We start from the raw sequence: 20247 nt of genomic DNA on the forward strand, positions 1-20247 counted from the left end.
ACAAGCCTCCGAGTAAACATCATCAAGTATGTCCAGGACAGGAGGTATAGCCAGAGGTCTGTGTTGAGGTAACAAAAGAAATTCCCTAAGCCTTTTCTTGGAATCAGAAAAGTCTTGGCCGTCCCAATGGAAGTGCTCCCTCAAGGTGTGCAAGGTTTCCCCAAAAGAAAAATCCTCTGGGGGAGATACAGAAGGAATGGACTGTTCTGCATCAGAATCTTCATAAGGGGAGTACGAGTGTTCCTCCACATCAGAATGTTCTGAGAAAATGGAGCCCTGTTCAGAAGAGGGAGAATCTTCCTCCACTCTGGGTCTCTTGTCTGGAGGGGGGTTGGGAACCCCTGATAAAGGTAATTAAATCCTCAGCCATTTTAAGCATCTGCTTTTTAGGCATGGGGCCTGGGGATGGGCCCTGTGCAACAGGCCTCTTGGGATGCATGGCTGATTTGGACTTAGTGAAGGCCTTAATGGAAAAGGAAGAAGAGGGTCTAAATACACCCTGGGTGGAAGTAGACCTGTCCACATTAGGAGGCTCAACACTCACTGTGGTTTCGGTGGTTGCAGTCTGAGTAAGGGCCGAGGTGCCAGCGGTCTCGGTTACAGAAGACACCGCCAAGGGAGTGTCGTCGGTAGTCAGGGACTGCATAGGCATCTCGCTGAGAACCGGACCACGTGCAGCCGGTTTTGGCGTGGTGTCGGTGGAGACCGCGGACCTCGCGTGTCGGTCCTTGTCCTTTCGTTTTTTGGACAAAACGGTAGTCGGAGTATCCAACGACATTTTATAATCAAAGGCTTTACCAAAATAATGTTGGGCGAACTCCGCCCGACGCTTAATAGTGCGTTTATTGAAAGTAGCGCAAAAGCAACAGCCCGAGACGTCGTGGTCTGGGCCTAAACAAGGTATACAGAGGGAGTGTTAACTTTGTCTGACATCGGTCTGAGGCAAGAAAAGTTTCCCCAATGGGGTACTTAGCTTTAAAGAAGACTTCGGTTTCCAATTTTTCGTAAATTCAGGAGCTGGCCGACCGGCACATGCAAACTGCTTCTGCTTCGGGCACCGCGCGGCAAAAAAGACTGGAGAATATGGTGTCGGCTGTGACTTATATACCCCTGTCGCACTGACGTCAGGGAAGAAAGCGACAACAACCGACGCTGGACCAAGACTTTGGAATTCGGCCGACCGAGGACCCGCCTGACGGCAGAGAACCCATATGTAATTACTGCAGCTGTATGCACGATGAACATCATTAATACTTAAGTAAGTTACTAGCACAGCATCATCTCCCTTTTGGAAAATCTACACATGGAAGTTTATTCACAGAAACTTCTTTACTTATAGAATAGCATTGATATCAGGAAATGAAATCTCTAAATGTTGGAAATGTGAGGAAACAGTATGTGCAGATTGGGCACATATGCTTACAGAATGTAAAACTGTAATTCCATTCTGGTTGGAATTTAAATCCTTTATAAAAGCATTGCAGTCACATAAATGTGAAGTGACTGACTCACTGTTATTATTTAATCCACTGATACCAGCATGTATTCCAGGAATACAAGTGTACCTTCTCTGGTCCCTCCTTGCAATAGCAAAAAAAAAAAAAAATCATTACCTCAAATTGGAAAAGTAAAAACATCCAATCATTTGTGAAATTTATTTCATTGGCCAAAATTGTATGTAATAGAGAATTGTTAACTATAACCTTACTAACCTTAAGAGTGACACATAAACAACTGGCATGGTTAAAACTTAAAAAAAAAACTGTTAGATAAAATGTGAATATATCAACAAAAGTATATCTGTTATGGGTTCCTATTAGAATGACGAAAACTCATTTTGTTGAATGTGTTTTCGTCAACACATATAGAGCAAACAGGCAAAACAATGAAGCGGCTGTTCATCAAATTCTTTCCCTGGAAAAGAAGTTGCTTGACCGCTTTGTTGCTTTGCCATGTTCTGCAGTGTAGTGTGGTCCCTTGTCCGGTATAGCTCCCGAGCATGAATGTGCAACAGTTACTGACCTTAGGGTTAGGGTGTGGGTTAAGGTAAGTGCGTATGTATGAAAGTGTTTACTGTTTTTTATTTTGCTTTAGATGTACGGTTGAGTTACATGTGTATGTGTTTTCAGGTCTTTACTTTTGTTTTGGGGGGGTAGAATTAGGGTTAAGGTAAGTGTGTATGTGTTTGGAACTGTTTATGTAAATGTGCAAGAGTTACTGACCTTAGGGTTAGGGTGCGGGTTAAGGTAAGTGCATATGTTTTAAAATGTTTACTGTTTTTTTCCCATTAGATGTATGGTTGGGTTATGTGCATATGTGTATTTAGTTGTTTACTGTTTTTTTTCGGGGGGTACAATTAGGGTTAGTGTATGTGTGTATGTGTTTGGAAGTGTTTAATGTTTTTTTTTTGGTTGGAACAGCGATTTCTTTCCCTAGGAATGAAATTGCTGTTCTGTGGTTTCGACATTTTCAGCTTTCACTGAAAATGTGTCGATGAAACATTGTTCGCTGTTTTCAGCATTCGATGTTTCACATATAGACCCATCTGTTATGGATACTGTATATAGTTATGTTTAAGTTACAATGTTTAACAGTTTTTTGTTATACTTGCATTTGTAAAAATAAATAAAAATTTTGTGGAAAAAAAAGAAAGACATCATTTAGCACAAAAAAGCAACTTTATTAGAAATTAGGAACAGTGTGTAAAAACCAAAAAATAAACTATCTCCTTAGCATACACTTTCAAGGTTCAAAAGTTTTAAACACAGTAAAGCATTTAAATGGTTCGTCAATTAGAACATTACTAAATAGAACAATAGAATGTACCAGAATGCATATGAATGAAAATAAATGAAAACATAAAGCAAAAATAATTCAGTTGAAACAAATGAGTTCATTGAGTAACAATAATTGTAATATTATTATTATTAATAATAATAATAATAATAATAATAATAATAATAATAACAATAAGCCAGTTGAATACAAAAATACACATATCCTAACTTCTATGAAATGAGATTCCAAGATACTGCCAAAGCTGTTATATTAAATATTTCATTATTAAGGCCCTTTGGTTTCAAAGTATCATAAGTGAAATAAACCGAGTCTCCTTTTGTAATAACATAGCAGAAGGATCCAAATATAAATCAGAACATGTCAACACATACATTATAAAGAACTTCAGTAAATCCAAATCACTATTTTGATAGTCGAAAAAATGTAATGCTATAGGGCTGGTAGGAGAATTATTTTTGACATCTCGGATGTATTCACGTATCCTCATCGTACGTTGATGTATGGTCTTCACAATGTAAAACTTATTACAGGTGCAAAGTAACCCATAAATCACCATTTTTTGATAACAATTCAATACTCCTGAATCTTTGAACAGCGTCCCGTTAATGAAGTGTGTAGTTCCCTTATCCATGTAACTACAACTAATGCATTCCTTACACTGAGACTCCAAAACCTCAGTACCCATATGTGTGTGTTCATTTTTGGTTTTTACACATTGTTTCTGGTTGCTAATAAAGTTGCTTTTTGTGCCAAATGATATTTTTCTAAATTCTGGATTGTGGAAGAGTTTACATGTGGCAGCAATCACGAAAGTTGTCTTCATAATACAAATCCCAGACTTCTTTACAGATTATTGCTTTTAGATTTAAACAAAACATGCAAATAAAGATTTAAGAGTAGCACATAACAGCTACAGCTGTTAATAACCATTGCTCAAGAAAGCCAAATTCACTTTTGTACTGAGCTGAAAGGTCTGGTGCCCACAACTCAGTGCACCACAAAAAAAAAAAAAAAAAAACAAAGTATGCACAGGAAGTATTTCAGTGCTACACAACATTTGTTGTATTGTTTATTTAATTATCCACCTCCTTCCCTATCATGGGAGTGGAAGTCTTCACGGCACTAAGAATGACCCATCCACAGGGCAAGGTGTTGATTTTCTACAAAAGCTTATTATCTTTCTTTTGACTTACTGCAGCTAATGGGGGGGGGGGTGGATAATTAAATAAATAACATTACAAATGCTGTTTAGCACTGAAGTGCTTTCTGGGCATATTTTTATTGTTGGTTGAGAAAGACACCAGACCTTTATGCTTCAGTATGAAGGTCAAATAATGCTTTCTTAATCGACTGTTATAGCTGTGGCAATTGTATGTCATGGGCATTTTGCCAGAGACCTTACTATAGCATTCCATTATAAAAGTTATGAACTCTGAAGCATGTCATCCTTTGCCAGCTCTATGTCTGGAGTCATGCCAGACTGTTTTCTTTTGATTGTATTTCTGCAGAAAGCCATGTTAGCATGATGCTTACATCTTTGCCCTTATTTGCTGAGGATGATGAAACAAAACTACTGTTGGATGCATTTGGTTGTCTCTTATTATTGCTAGTTTGATTGATTTAATGTAATATTAACCTTCTAGCCTTTTTCATATTCTTGTATGTCCCTTACACTTTTTTATGTTCTCATTGTTTTTATATGCAGTCTTCTTTATCAAGCTTGTGAAAAATACTCTTCATTTTTGGGTGACAATTTGGTGGCTTGGGCATTATGTAACTGATCCATCATCAAGTCATTGAATTTAATACCTAGGCACATATAATGAAATCCTACCACTTCATTAATTTTATTCCATTCTGCTAAAAGAATAAAAAATCTTTGATGAACATTACTGTTTCTGGACCATTTGTTGATAATGCAACCTCTGGGTACTCTGTCTGTTCTGAGACCTTCTCAAAAAAAAATGTATATGTGTGTGTGTGTGTGTGTGTGTGTGTGTGTGTGTGTGTGTGTGTGTGTGTGTTTGCACGCGTTTAGTTTTTCAAGTCCTTGTGTAGTTGAACAGTAACGTGCATATTTAAATTATTCACCCCCCCTTTCAGAAGCTATGAAACTAAAAACTAGCTGTTTTGAAATCTACTCCATTCATATCAGTGACAGCATATAAACTTTCCTTGATATTCTTAAGAATATAATGTTCATAATAACAGTGCATGTGTCATAACATTTATTTTCATTTGGTGTTTAAATAGTTTTGCTTGAGTTGTAAACAGTTCTTGATATGATAGCAGCCCATCTAGGATCACATGCAGACTAATTCTTTCTTGGGGCAGTTTGAAGCATCACCAGTTCAGCTACTTGGCATGTATTTGAGAGGAAGCATGTGATCCCAACATGTCTGCTTGGACACAGAAACACAAGCTCCATAAAGAAAGCACACCACCTGGGAATCAGTCCATAGAACCAAAGTCTGTGTGGTCGCAGTACTAACCACTCCACATTGTGCTAGTTATTCCACAAAATGTCTATGCATAGACATACACCCCGCAGCACTTGCTTTTACCTTTTTAATTAACATACTCATTCTACTTCCATATAGATTGAAAATGAAAATAAGTTATTGTTTTTCTTTACCTTTCTGTTTGCCTCACTGCTTTGAAATCATACTTTGGTGCTAATAGTACCATACCTTATTAAGACTACTGTGGCTTTCTGTTTGCAGTTTTCAATATCACTAGTGCTGTATTATAATTCCTTGGAATTTATATTAGAACTTTTTTAAGAGTGGCCGAAATATAACCTTTTATACAGGTACAAAATGAAGAATTTTGCAGTCATTTCCATTTCATGGCCTGGCATGTTGTATTTTACTGTCTGTTTCCATTTGGGCTGGGAATGTGACTTCTGCTCACGTGTGAATATATATATTTACTTTGCTGTCATTACATCTGACGTAAGAAAATTTGTGTTTTTCATCAAGTAATATCAATTGTTGCTGTAAACTTGACATGATCAGAATTGCTTATGCTGAGGTGGATAGTATGCTCCAACCATTTTTAGCACCTAAATACCAGAATTCTCTTAAGAGTATATCAGCAATCTTATGTACATTGTGTGCCTGAGTACCATATTATAACTTCCTCTAAATGTTATTACGAACTGTCATAGCAGGTCTGGCACAAGACTTTCTATATGTAGAATAACAGATTCAGGGTTTTAGAGGTGTTGTATACTGCCTGCCTGATATGTTGCATTATTCTTTATTTCTTTTGTGGGTAGGCCTATGACTTCTTCCCAGGATAGGTAATGCAGCACATATTCATAATCTACCTTTACTTGCAGTTACCTTATAGTAAATGTAAAAATCATTTACATTTATCCCAAACTGGAAAGTTTACTGATTATGATTGTCCCCTCCTAAAGTTTTACAGCAGTGAGGTACTTTGCATAAGGGCAGATGTACTTTAAAATCACTAACTGTAGTTCATTAATGAGAATAACATATTATTATTCTGGGAAATATGCTTGAATATTTTTAACTGTTTTGGAAGTGTGATCTTGTACTGCTAGGTGACACCAGCATACGTACTGTTTTTTACCAGTCATTTCACAGCAGAACTACATATGACATTTTTTTTCAGAAAGAGAAACTCAGAAAAAAATAACTGAATTATATTAGTGTGATCCTATGAAATCAGAACAAAAAATAACACTCATCAGAAAAAAAGTAATAAAAAGTAAAACTTTTTGTTTTCTTTTTTTAAAAAACTTTTTTAAATTATGACTTGACATCAGCAAACATACATTAATATAAAACCAACCATATTAACTTTCTGAGTTGCATGCATTATACCTCACGTATGTTCTTTTTTATTTATAACTATCCTTAGTCCAGCATTATACAAATTGCACAATTCTCATATTTCCTTAAACCTCACTCCTCTTGAACATTATTCTCCAAAAACTTCTAAAATCAGTCCAGAAAGATGACACTATGTTGCATTCTGTGATCATATGAACCCAGTCTGCATCAAGGGCTTCATTACAACTCCAGTATTTTATTTTTTCTGATTTATATATAACAGCAGTTTGTGGGGTGTTAGAAAAACTCTCTGTGTAAAAGTTTCCTTGTATAAATCTTCCAGTATAGAGAGGACGCAGATTTTCCTGCAGATTTTAAGGATAATTTCTTACTTTTCTCAGAAAATTCTTCTCCAATAATTCCAGTGTGACAATTCAGGGGGAATGAATTCAATTCTAATAATCTTATATATGATTGACAAGTATGACTTAACTTTAGATGGATTATTGTTTATATTAGAAAAGAAGTCTAGGATTTTTTGAGTAGTTTTAATTTGTATGTCTAATAATATTTAAATTTTGTCTTGAATATGTTCCTTATATGCTTGCATATCTAACCAACTACTATTTTCCAGAGTGTTTCTAGCAATCAGATAATCAGCTGAGTGGATTTTATTCCCATTCAGAAATTGATACAAGAAAATTAAATTACTATTCTTTAAGTCAAACATTTTCCTTGTATTAAAATGTATTAAATGGATCTACTTTAGTAGAGTGACTTACCAGAAAGCCGAAGCCCAGATACCAGAGACGAAAGAACCGAACAGACCAGGACACCAAACATACAAAACATCGAAAACTAACACTGGGAAAACCAACATCACCATGTGAACAAACCACACTAAACTCAACCCACCCAAGTAGGGGGGTTTCACCCCCACACCCTCCTTACTTAAATATACCAACTCAATCGCACTACAGTGTGGAAAAGGGCAAAGGTCACCCTGTTGTCCAACTAATTCTTTTCCTGTGTTAAACTTCTACAGTTTTGCTGTTTGGTGTCCTGATCTTTTTAGTCTCTTCATCGCGGGTATTTGAGCTTCGATTTTTAGGTAAGTCGGTCTACTGAAGTAGACCCTATTAAATATCCATTTGTGAAAGCTATAGGAAATAATAGATGATCTGTAATAAGATAATTCAAATTAATAAATCTCATGAATATTAATAGAAGTTGATTTATGAAAAGGTAGAGAGTAAACTTCTGTTTTTCATTTAATGTATAGTCTTTTAAAATCCCAAAAAGGTATTGATGTCAACATTTTTATAAGCTTCTATTATAGTTTTGTTGTTAGAAATCAATACAAGAAAATATTCTGATAGATAACAGGGAGCATAAGAGTACTCAAGCCACTGGCATATTACTTTAATAATTACAGATTTAGAATATAAGTTAATATTGGGGAAACCAATGCCTCCCTCCTCCCAACTTTTGATGTACCAGTCTAAGGAAATTCTTGTTTTTTGGGATAACGTAAGAACTTTAATAAAATAGCTATATATTTTTTATTTTTTTAGAAGGGGGAAGAAATAATGACTGACTAAAGAATAAGATTTTTGGTAAGAGTATCATTTTGATCAACATAAGTCTATCCTCAAATGTGAACAATAATTTATTCCAATTGTCTGTTAATTTGGATATCATATCAATTAGGTTTTGGTACTTAACAATATCAGTTCCAAAGTATTTTAACTGTAAATTGTCATAGCCATTTTTGTAAGAGTTTAACTTAGTGGTTATCCCTTTGTTTATAAGCAAGGTTTTTCTTTTATTGTGATTAAATTTCAGCCTTAAATCTTTTCAAAATAGTCCATAGAGCTAACTATATGATCCGACAGTTCAATATTACCACTAGTGAGCAGAATGTCATAGCAAAAGGGTGAATTTTAGAATACATTTTTTCTTGTATTTTAAAACCTTCATTGTTTATGTTAAATCTTATATAGTTAGCCAACAGCTCTATAATAAGTGCAAATAACAAAGGGGATAAAAGGCAACCCTGTTTGGTACCTTTTAAGATATTAAAGGGGTTAGATATAAAGTAGCTTATTTTGACAAAATAAATTGAGTTATCATAAAGCTTTTTAATTAACTTTATGAAATCAGTGGAAGAGTTATATTCATGTAGTACTATGAACAAGTTTGACCAATTCACAGAGTCTAAAGCTTTATCCATATCTAAACATATTTTGGATAGCTCTTTTTTTATTTTTGTTTGCCATATCAATCAAAGAAAATAGTCTTATTATATTATCTTGAACTTTCCTATTAAATATAAACCCAGTCTGAACTTCATTTACTAAACCAATGAGTATCTGATTTAATCTTTTTGCTAACATAGACATGAAAATCTTGAAGTTTACATTTAAAAGTGATATATATCGATAACAAGAACATAGAGCAGGGTCCTTATCTGATTTTAAAATAGGTGTAATAAGAGAATATCTCCATGAATGAGGTGGTATTAGATGTACTCTTAACTTCTTCAAAAGCATTTAATAAAATGTTTAAATCTTAACTTCTTCAAAAACATTTAATAAAATGTTTAAAATTTTATCAGGTAAAACGTATATATAGCTCAAGAATTATCCCAACCATGCCTGGTGCTTTATTAGTTTTAAGATAGTTAATTTGGTCTTTTTAATTCTTTAAAAGAAAAAGACTTACCAATCTTGCTTATCTGTTTTTTTTGGTGGCTTATTATGTGTTTTCTTTAAAAAAAAAACTATCCAATAAGTTGCTGTTACTCAGGTTTGACTTTTGTTTTATTAATTTCTTCATAATATTTGCTAAAACATTTTAATATATCTTTCAGATCCATAGCTTTAATAGTTTTTGTTTTCCTTTCTTTATAAACAATATCCTCTATATCATTATTTTATTCATGTTTTTTGATGTAATAGCTATTCTGTGAAGGCTCTTGAGGTTTATTGAATGCGACTGTAATTTAATTTTTTTTCTAGATTAATGGAAATCTTATGATGTAAGATTTTTGGGTATTTTTGATTTAGATTTTTCAACTGTGTGCTTGCAGGTTTATAATTGGGTTTAAGGTTTAATTTTAATTTATCAATGTCAGCTTGGAGAGCATTTAACTCTTTATTCCATGCCTTTCTTTTACTAATATACCAGTTCTTTACTTTACCATATAAACAAGCTTTTAAAGCATCTCATAGTATAACATTAGTGACCTCATCATTATTGTTAAATTCTAAAAATTGATGTAGGAGCCTTTGGCAAGAAATTAAATTGTTTGGACTTAATTTAAATGTAATAGCATTGTGCTCAGATAAGGAACATGAAACTATTTGTACCTTCTCTATTTTGGAGTATAATGCATTGGATACCAATACTTTATCAAGGTTGGTTTGAGTCCCAAATCTTAAAAGAACAATGAGTATATTTAAAGAGACATCTAGTTTTAAATCTGATATATCTCTCATATACATTGTATTAATATAATGATTTAAATGTTTCGCTACTGAAGATAGCTTGATTTATTTAATATTTGTAGTGTCTTTGTCTGATAGGATGCAGTTAAAATCATCAGCAATCAACATTTCTCCTTTAGAGTATAGTGTTATAATATCTAAGTATTTTTTAACTATTTTTGAGCCAATCCCAGAGATCCAATAAGTATTTATAAGGGTATACTATTTTTCATCATTTTCTATTGCCACCAATCCCAGCATACCATTCTTGTCAAAATAGAAATATGCTATTTTAGGTAGACCTGACAATTCTTTTTCCAGAGAATAAGAACATCTCTTCTTTTTGAACCAAACTGAGAGTCAGTTAAAGCTGAATAATCTTTTACCAACAATCTGTTTAAATCGTTAGTCAATAAGTGAGTTTCCTGTAAAAAAACAATGTCTGCTTTATGTAGAGTTAAATACTTTAAACTATCCATCTTTAAAGGGTCATTTAACCCATTTATTTTTAATGAAAGACATTTATATACTGGCATCTAATGGAACAATAGCTATAGAAACTACTATGAAATGATTTAGTGCATTAAGCATTACGCTAACAAAAGAACAAATTGTTATGGACACACACATAAAAAGGATGATGTGAAAAATTCAGAATTAAAACATTTTAACCTCCAACATGAAGTAAAATATTCCAGGCTTGATTAAAAGTTCATACAAGCTGCTTACTAACAACACCATAACAGAACCAATCACACTGTTGCTACTAATTCTATGTACATAAACTGAAATTTTCTAAATAAATATTTTACACTTTTTAAGAAGATGTTAAATTACTAGAAAACCAAAAAAAACTACTCAAGGTTAATATATGATAAGACTGTCAAATAAAAAGAACTTTAAATAACTATTCATTTATAATAATTAGCATTTATTATACATAACATTTATTTATATATTCACTATCACATTGAAGATATTCTGAGATAATTCTTAATACATGAAATATTTATATGAATTAAGAAACTCTGTGCTCAGTAAATTTCTTTTTAAGGTACATGAGCCTGTAATTTAACCAGAATAACACTCATGTTATATATGTACAACATTGTATAACAGATTACCTGTACTTATTTCACTTTCCAAAAAGATTATGAACCTTAATACTTTGCCTATGTAAATTACTTACATTTCTACAGCACTCACTATAAAAGCCTCATAATTGATTAGAAATTCTCATCTAATCTTTCACATAGACTAGAAGCTTATGAAAACAGCCTGCATAGATTTGGGCTATTTATATTCATATTCATTATCTAGCAAGGCTGAATTATAAAGCAGACTGCTAATGTCTGTATTTTATACAAAAATATAAGTTATCTTAATCAAACTGTAAATGTTTTTCAACTTATGTTTTTCCACTATTCCCTGTATTTAAGACACTTAGTCTTCTGACTAATAAAGTGGTACTACAGCATTATCTAGTATGAACAAATGCTTCAACTAGGAATAATACTCATTAAAAACTTCAGAATTACATTAAGAAAATCAGTGTACCAGCTACAGAAGGAATAGAACACTAAGTAGTAATGTTGAAAACATTTAGCATAAAATTTCCACTCAACTATTGAGTGTATATTTGTGCATTGTGTTTGAGGTTCAGTGACAACACCTCTATGTGTCCCACATCAAATATGTACCATTTGTGCATCATTTCACTTGCTCCCCCCTTCAATAATTAAACAGATGTTCCAAGTGCATACAGCTAAAATAAGCCAGTCAGAAGTCTAACGAATTACTTTTATATTAAATTGCACTTCTTACAGTTAGTCTTTAATGCTGGGAAATATCATTTTAAAAGTTAGGGCATTTAAAAGTTCATTTTACCAATCTTTTCCTGTGTTCTGTATGCTTCCTCCTTCTTAGGGGTTAGAAGTCATTTTGCACTTCCTCTCTGACTCAGGAACTGTTCAGGAATGATTCAGAGTGAAGCAGAGACACACATAAGCTCAAGGCAAGGTGAAAACATTCTCTAAACTCTTCTGAAGTAATTCTGTGGGAGAATAGAATGAAAAGAAAGTCTTTAAATAGAGAAGTCTGCTGGACACATTCTGCAAGCCACATTTTAACTGAAAAACGTTTTTTTAACATCAGATAAGCAGAGGAAAGTTATACAACCTTAATAATATCACTAGAAAGAAAAGGGGATTCAAAACACATCAATGCAAACATTTTAACTATATCCCCCACTGTCAGTAACGCTATATGTAAATACTGTGTTAAATATTAAAAATTAAAACAGTAAAGAGTTTTAACATTCCCTTCTACACTCATACATTTCCAAACAGTCAAACCAGCCCCAAACCAGACTCATTCTATTAAAGTTACTCAGTTACTAAATTATTGTTGAAAAGGAAGGAGTGAGAGAACAGAAAAGAAAGGAAAAGGAATAAAAAATAAATTAAAACTGTTTGAGTGTGGTATTTCCCTTTAGATTCATAATAGTTTAGCTAAAATAATCTTATTACTATATACTTTACACTGTAGTGAAAAAAAAACTGCAATATTACAGGAACAGGGAGACAAATACTTGAAAACTGAAAGTAATGTAAGGAAAATAGAAAAGTATTACCTTAATGTGATTTATTTTAAAAGATGTTTCAGAAACAGCATATTTTAAGACAAATAAAATATAAATAACTAACAGGTAGTTTTATTTGTCTGTGAGCTTTTTTTTGTTCTCTTTAACTGTCCAATCTTTCCTTGTAGCCTGTCTTTTTAAAGAGATACTCAGGTTCATATCATCAATAGAATTAAGTAAATTATTTTTCTGAACAGTAAAACTGCATCTTCTAAGGAATCAAATGATTTTTCCCCTCTGGCCAGAATAATCTTAGTTTTGCAGGGGAGATTAGGTGAGTTTTTATTCTGTTTTTCTTCAGTGACTGTAACAGAGGAGGACAAGCGTTTCTTTTCAAATCCACCAGAGAGGAATAGTTATTGTCAAATCTAATGAAAGAATTACCAAGTTTTATGGGTGTAGCAGATAAGGCTGTTTTGAAAACTACATCCTTCTCTTAACTAGAGTAAATTTGATTATTATATATCTTTGCTTTGAAAGCTTTTTGCTTGGTTCACTACAGTCAAAGATCTGTAAGATCTCTCTGTGTCAAATGACAGGGCCTCAGGAACGTTTAATGTTTTAGGTATCCAAGTGGATAAGAGGTTTACCATGTTATCGCCTTCTACCTGCTCAGGGACTCCATAAATCTGGATGTTCCTCCTCCTCACCCTATTCTCCTGGTCATCAATTTTTTCCAAGAACTTGTTTTGTTGAAGAATAAAATGAATGTTATTTTCTCTTTCTGTAAGTTTGCTGTCTTTGTTAGTGATATCATCCTCTATAGCAGATATCTAGAATTTCTGTTGTTTCATTTCTTTCTTAATTCAGTCTGTTTTGTACAGTCTTCTTTTATTTTGTTGATTTGGAGTCCAGTTTATCTAGTTTTAAAGATAGGTTTTGTATACTATAAAGAATAGACTGTAACTATTTCTTCACTGAATTTTCTTGTGAAACTACTTTATAGTGGTTCATCTTCCTTTGGTAAATCTTAATCTTTTTTACTGAATACATTTTTATTGATTTTCAGAAACATAAACATTTGTACAGTATGTATATCAAAGAAGTATTTACATAGTCCACACCTTCCCAGGGTACCGCCTTCCCATATAAATATGCTTTCATTGCATCTTATATATACATATGGGTATGTATCACTTCACCTAAAACTAATTTCACCTAAACTCAATTCACCTAAACTAAATCACCTAAAGTTCATTTCACCTAAAACTCATTTCACCTAAAACTCATTTCACTCTCAAGTAATACAATAAGGCAAATCAAATTTATATGTACTTTTCCCTACTGTAGTGCTATCCTGGTGTTAGTATATATAATTAGACCACATTGGGGGGTGTGGGGGGCATAGCCCCCCACCTAGTTGGCTTTTACCAAATAATGTAAAACAAAACCAGACAACATAAAACCAAAATAAGTGTGAGGCTGCACCCCCACACCCCTCTAACTATATATATATACTAACACCAGGATTGCACTACAGTGGGGAAAAGGACAAATACCTTTGGTTTGCCTTATTGTACTACTTGTCAGGGAAATGAGTTTTAGGTGAAATTAACTTTAGGTGATTTGGTTTAGGTGAAATGAGTTTTAGGTGAAGTGATACATACCCATATGTATATATAGGATGCAATGAAAGCATACTTATATGGGAAGGTGGTAGCCTGGTATAAAAACAAACAAAAGCATTGGAATAAAGAACTGGCAGAACTACAAACTAAAATAGACAAAATTAAATTAGATATTCATAAAGGCAAATTAGCTTCAGAAAAAGAATTAGAATAAGTTGTCTGGTTTTGTTTTACATTATTTGGTAAAAGCCAACTGGGTGAGGGGCTGCACCCCCCCACACCCCCCCCTTACTATATATACTAACACCAAGATCGCACTACAGTGGGGAAAAGAACATATACCTTTGATTTGCTTTATTCTACTACTTGTCAGTGAAATGAGTTTTAGGTGAAATGAACTTCAGGTGATATGGTCTTGTTGAAATGAGTTCAGGTGAAATGAGTTTTAGGTGAAGTGATGCGTACCCATACATACATATATATATATATATATATATATATATATATATATATATATATATATATATATATATATGTCTGCTACCTCATCTGTGAGATTTAAATCTAGAAATGTTTCCATCTCTGCAGTATAGTATTGTTTAAACTCTTTAAGGTTTGCTATATAGGCAGGAATTCTTATGATTGTAAGTTTTCTCTTCAAGTTAAAATTTATTTCAAAAGTTATTGCATTATATCCGAGAAAGGGCAGGTGACTGTTTTGATTTTGCTTATTTTTGTGGTAAGGTTTTTTGTTATATACACTCTATCTATTCTGGAAAAGGTGATATGTCTATGTAAGTGATGTGTGAATATCAATGAATCTTATTGAGCATATGTATTAATGTCTAGTAAGTTCTAGGAGTCAGTAAACTCTGTAAGTAATTTTGATAGTGGAGATTTTTTGTGTGTTTTTTAGCATTCGTATCCTCTTCTTTCATTATGTAATTAAAATTTCCTGCAATTATTGTGTTACCTTTGGAATGTTGTATTATGTTCTCTAAATGCTTGGCTGCCCTGACACCCAGTCCTGGTATCCAATAGTGTTTACCAGGGTATAAGCCAAACCATTTATTAATACTGACACAAAGCAAAACATTCCTGAGTTGTCATTGACTGTATTTATGATCTTGGGCATCAAGGTAGTCTTTCTCCACAATATTGCTATACCTCTTTGTGTTTTATTATATTCTGAATGTGCTAGTAATGTGTAATTATGCATATTAATCTTTTTATGTCTTGCTGTATATGATGTGTTTCTTGTAAATTACAATTCTTAAATATCTTTGTAAGCTTCCTCTTTTACAGCTGTTATTAAAGCCATTGACATTGATAGAAATGCATTTCACAGTTGGACTAACTATACCTTTGCATTTAACCATTGTCCTGTTTTTGTGTTTGCACATAACCTTATATGTGTGCTGAAAACTTTTTACTATTCATTTCATGCATGTTATAAATGCATTGCATAGACATCCATTTAAAAGGTACAAATAAAACCTAACCACAACAAACACTGAGCAAACTCAGCAAACGTGAGAAAATAAAAAACAACAGCAGGCTTCGATCCAAATATTTAATCCACTTTAGCGCCTCGGCAAAATAGCCTTCAAGAAGTGATACAAAATACAGCAAAAAATCTTCCCTATATATACCCACCCAACATCAATTAACAAATAATTAAACAATAATACAGTTAAATTAAACACTTCCAATCTAGCTCCAGATTAAGTCCTACTGGAGCAAGAGTGTTATATTTTAAAATGTAAATTGCTTCTTTGAAAAGCAGCACATTTTTTAACAACCTTTCATCACCAGTTTTTAAAAAAACTTTCTGCAGAATAGTTGCCTGAAATAGAGTATGATTCCCATCATGTTTCTCAAAAAAAGTGCATAACTATAGAGCTTTCCATTCTATTCTTTTTTATATCTCTAATGTGCTCTTGAACTCGCACCTTAAACTTTCTTTTACTTTGTCCTGTATAATAAAGATAACAAGGGTACCTCAAACAGTAAATAATACCTTCCTTATTGCACCCATAGCTACCATTTGCCATAAACTTATTTCTATTTATCTCAGTAAGCAGGCACAATATGTCTACATATACTACAATTATTACATGCTATTGTACCATTTAATCTAGGAGACCTGACTAAATTAACATCTGGTAGTATAAAATAAGCCTTAACTAATATGTCTTTTAAGTTGTGTCCCCTCTTATATGACATATATTTTTTTGTAACAATACATCATTTTGTAAAAAATTCCAATAACGAACAATAACTTTATTAACTTCTTCACTTACAATATTATATGTAGTTACAAAAAATATTGTATTTTCTTCATTCTTTTTAGTTTGCTTCACAATTAATGTGCCTCCTCTTCTTTAGTATGATTAATTTTTTCAACTGCCCTATTTAAAATTTTCTTATCGTAACCCCTTTGTATAAACATCGCCATTGTTTGTTTTATTTTCTTCTGTAAATCTGTACTATTATTACAGATTCTACAGACTCTTAACAGTTCCCCATAAGGTAATGCTTGAACTGTGTGTGCTGGGTGACAAGTAGTACCATGTAAAAATTGACTACCATTCATAAATTTTCTATGAATGGAAGTTTTAATAAACTGATCTTGATCCCCACATAAACATAAATCCAAAACATTCACTGAAGTCCCACAAAGTAGTCCATCAAACTGCAATCCATACTCATTATTATGCAAATCCTTTACAAATTCACAAACATATTGTTTTTCATTTTCACATAAAAATATTAAATCATCAATACATTGAAAATAAAATATAACATATTATTCAAAAAAACAATGTTTGTACACATAATCCATTTCAAATTTTCCCATCAATAAATTTGCGTACATAGGGGCAAAAGATGCCCCCATGGCTGTCCCTTGTAATTGATGGTATATTACATTATTAAAACTAAAAAAATTATTAAGAAGACAAAATTGTAACAATTCTACTATATAATTACATACTGGAGTATCTTCCAAAAAATATTGTACAGCTGCAATTCCATCTTTATGTTTAATACTAGTATACAAACTTTTTACGTCCAAGGATATCCAATACATATGCGGATTCCAATGGACGGTTTGTATTTTCTGCAGAAAGTCAAAAGAGTTCCTGATATAGTATTGTAGTCTGGCCACATATGGAAATAAGGAATTATGTAAAATAATTCCTATATTATGCAGAAAGTAGTTAACTGCTGATACTATAGGTCTTTCATCTTTATGTAATTTGGGCAAGCAGTAGAATGTGGCCATACATATTCTTTCAAAATCACATTCTTTCTTGGCCATATGTTCTGTAATATATCCCAGTCGATGTCCCTTATTTAACAATTGTTTAAATTCTTCTACTGCTTCACAATAAATGTCCATACTACTAACTTCATACACAGTTTTATTCTGTAAATGCTCCATACACATATGAAGATATTGTCTATGGTGCATTACTACAGTTTTATTACCCTTGTCCGAGGGTTTAACAATTAAATCCTTACGTTTTGCCAAATCCTGCAGAGACTTCCATTCTTGTTTTGTTAAATTACAGCTTATTTTATGCTTCTCTGCAGAAAAATTGGAGTACAGCTGCTCTACAGCAAACTTCACCATTTCTGTAAAAATTTTAACAGATTCATTTGTGTAGGGGGGATAAACGTACTTTTAAAGCACACATTCCTATCATTTAATAAACAATAAGCATTTTCAGTCATTTCTAAATCATCTACATCAAAAACACATGAATAAAAACATTCCTCATCACTTACATATTCATTTTCATCACTGACATTATTTTCAGAGGTATTATGAGATGCATAAAAACATTTCAAATGCAGTTTTCGTACTAACTGAAAAAAAATCTTGTTTCATTACATGTAGCCTAGGCATAACTGTCAGAATAAATTTAAAACCAAGATTTAAAATGTTCACTTGTTCCTGTGTCAAGGAACAACCTGTTAAATCAACAACACAATTATGTGAAACAAAATCACTGCCATCTACCTCTCTTAGGCATCTGCTTAAAATGTCCATCCACTGAATGCTGCTGTCTCTGAACATTTCCGCACTTCTTATAGTTCTTCCCTGCTTCACTGTTGTTACGAAAATGTTGTTCATGTAAAGTCGGGAACATCTGATTGTCCGCGTCTGAATCTGTCGTGCATCCTGTTCCTTCTGAAGAGGCTAAAGATACAGTCAAATGTTTCCGTTTGCCTTCATTATTAAAGGGACCACTGGATTGGCACTTAAATTTCTCTTTATTAGAGCACCACAAAAACGCTTTCCCATTATTATAGTCACGAATATCACGTTTGATTTTCCCCAGTTTACCATCTATTTGCTCTTTTTCAAATTTACTTAATTTTTCTTGCATGTTTTTAAACACCTCTGTCATTAACCATTAAGCATTTAACCATTGTCCTGTTTTTGTGTTTGCACATAACCTTGCATGTTTGCTGAAAACTTTTTACTATTCATTTCATACATGTTATAAATGCATTGCATAGACATCCATTTAAAAGGTACAAATAAAACCTGTCTGCGTAAAAAGTATTTTTCAAAATATAAACAACCAATCATTCCCTTCATGGGAGAAAACATCCTATCCTTCAATAAGTTTGCCATTCAAGTGACCCCTCTTATCCCTGTTCAACATCTTCCCTCAACTTCCCCAACAACAAATATGAATAAAAGCATCAAATTCTTATTGCTTGTGTGCTATCAAACTTCAACTATTAAACTGTATAATATTCAATTAAACACTATTACAAAGATTGTTATATAATATTGCTGTCTTTAGTTAAATAAAATAGTGTAACCAACTTTAAATACAACATTGTTCTAGTATATACATCTTATATTTTATCTCACTGTATTATTTAGTGTCCTTCAACCAACATCTGTTTTCAGTGTAACAGTATCTATTGTATAGTGTCAACATTTTGTGTAGACAATGTTTTATTATTCATGCACTTCCTGCTTCATCATTTTGCCCATATGTATATTTCTAAGTACCCTTTTTATTTTCAGTGTTTCTTTATACCAGATTTAATATACAACTAAGATGAATGTTAGAATTTGTTGCAAACCCTATGTGTACACAGTCCAAGTAGGTTCATATTTCCTACTATTAAGACAACAGAGCCTTATGAAACTTCATTTGTTTCAACATCCAGTCAGGTTAATGAAAATTTTGTTATTGTTGTTATAAGCTGTAGATTTTAATATATAATAACATTTTGGCTTCTAATGTAATCTCTATGTATAAAATAAACAACACTTTTATATAGTATATCATCTATTTGTTGAATTCTTTACATCTTTAGATTTAGGTTTGTTTGTATTCATATTATAGGCTTTCATAATGTTCTTGTTTAATAGATAAGTTATATGCAATTTTTGTGATATTTTATACTTTAGATAGCATCCGCAATTAATATTAATTTATTAAGGCTTCATCTGATTCATGTAATCTCTTACTTTTAATTTTTATTGTGCCTTGTTTTTCTCTATGAAGCACAAAAGAATCCTAAGCATTTCATTAATAATATCCTACCTGCTCTTAGTATATTAAACATATCAGTATTGCTGTATGTCTTGTTTAACAATTTAACTTAATTTATTCATCTTCTTAGTTAATGACTAACTGTGGGCTGACATCAGACTTGTTCATGTTTATCACGAGTGCCATTTCTTATTTACCAGTCTTGTTAAGTATGCTGATTCTTATAATGCTTTCATGATATTTATATCCTACCATACTAGTTCTTTATTACATCTGGTTCAGCTTCTTACTGAATAAATTTGTGTCAATGTTTATTTATTTATTTATTGGTTTCGTGGTTGTTAAATTACTATTACTTTTGTTGTTATAGGTAGTCATACTTTCTTTTCTAGCTGTGTGTCCTGGTATGCATACATATGA

Source organism: Protopterus annectens, chromosome 11.part0 (genome assembly GCF_019279795.1).
Source record: "Protopterus annectens isolate FY-2018-M chromosome 11.part0, PAN1.0, whole genome shotgun sequence".
In the NCBI taxonomy this organism is placed as follows: Eukaryota; Metazoa; Chordata; order Ceratodontiformes; family Protopteridae; genus Protopterus; species Protopterus annectens.